Source organism: Aulonocara sp. 'chitande type north' Nkhata Bay, linkage group LG17 (genome assembly GCF_057382095.1).
Source record: "Aulonocara sp. 'chitande type north' Nkhata Bay isolate Kocher_YH1m ecotype deep benthic linkage group LG17, A_spYH_male_GT1.1, whole genome shotgun sequence".
Taxonomy (NCBI): domain Eukaryota; kingdom Metazoa; phylum Chordata; class Actinopteri; order Cichliformes; family Cichlidae; genus Aulonocara; species Aulonocara sp. 'chitande type north' Nkhata Bay.
The window spans coordinates 36,961,329-36,962,789 of record NC_141360.1 but is presented as its reverse complement, the minus strand read 5'-3'; the positions used below and the strand labels follow the sequence as shown (position 1 = coordinate 36,962,789).

General features: G+C 47.2%; 1 long non-coding RNA gene across 1 annotated transcript; it reads right to left on the bottom strand.

Annotated features, from left to right (window-relative positions):
* Positions 1-216: 216 nt before the first annotated feature.
* Positions 217-857, bottom strand: LOC147310526 (uncharacterized). The gene is made up of 3 exons (XR_015125885.1): positions 714-857; positions 465-639; positions 217-385 (listed from the first exon to the last, which is right to left on the bottom strand). It is a non-coding gene; the product is annotated as an uncharacterized LOC147310526 (long non-coding RNA).
* Between the last annotated feature and the right edge of the window lie 604 nt (positions 858-1,461).

Genomic DNA, 1,461 nt, shown 5'->3' with positions numbered 1-1,461 from the left:
TGGCCACCATGGTCACCACCCATCATGAGGAGTTTGTCCCCTCACATATACTAATGTGCCACAAACAGGACTTTAATACCACCAACCATTCCCAAGTTATTACAGTGTATCCATATAAATGGCCCACCCTGTGTCACGGCTCAACGGCACGAGGGAACAGGGATGGACACAGGCGCAGAAACCAACCCGGAAGTGAGGTGACAGAAAACAAATGATTTATTTCCGCCCACAGGGAAAACAAAGGTGAAACACAAGGCGACGCCACCACACTAGTGGCGCGTAGGATTCGTCTGAGAAAATGAGGGCGACCTAGACACCTCTAGGAGACGGCTGAACAGCGGGGACAGCGGGGAGGTAGAAACAGGACTAGGTAGGGGCCGGGGCACTGGAACAAGAGGAGATCACGATCAGAGGGATCCAGCAGACAACCAATAATCCTCCGCAGTTGAATTGAATTGCCTTACTTGGTTTCAGATGGAGGGGACAGGTGGAGCGGAAAACCCGGAAGCGGTCGAGGCGTGGGGAGGCAGGCAGGTAGGTGAGCAGTGGGTCGGCAGGCCACGTTGTGTGAGCAGCTGGCGGCCCAGGTCCAGGAGGACGGGAGCGAGGGGAACAAGATCTCCACTCCGGGTGCTATCGCTGAGGACAAGAAAAGACAGGTCAGTCATCACACGGCGTTAAGACAAGGTTTGAGGATGCTCCACTGAACTAACATGGGAATAGCAGATACTCAGGCGATGAGTGGTTGAGAGCGCAGGTCTGATATACCGCTGGCACGATTGCTCACAGGTGGTCAGCCAGGGAGGGGCAACCTGACTCCGCCTAAAGGAGGAGGAGCCGCTGTCTGAGACCTGCAGGTGCCCAACCAGACCATGACACCCTGTACAATGAGTCAGCTTGTCAAAAAGCTCTCTTAACCTTTACTTTTTAATTACTGTTATTTTGTTTTAAAAAAGTGTCCTTGGTTTAGTTGTACACTTCAGTTGGTTTTCTAAGCACATCGACCAGCTTGTGAGTGGTTTTGTGTAACCTGAGGCACTAAAAGAGAGCCTGAACTCACCGTAGTGGTTTTAACTCGGCCTCCGGGCTGCGTACAAGTCCAGCCAGATCTATTGACTAACAGGTCGCAACCCTCGTCCACCAAACACGGCACCACCTCACACTATATATATATATATATATATATATATATATATATATATATAAACAAATGTTTCTCTATAAAGCTGGAGAATCAAATAGACTACACAGAGAAAAATAACATGCTGTTGTGTGGTTTTTCTATACCTGTGGTATATGAGTGTGATGGCATAATGCTTTTCTTTTCCCTTTAGGTGATTAAATTGGTTCTGTCTTCAGAAAGTGGCTTGTGAATAAAACAATTTCCACAAAGAAAAAATATTTTGACATTAAAAGTCTGTAAGTAAAATTCATTTGATTTTGAAATACCCATTTGTGTTT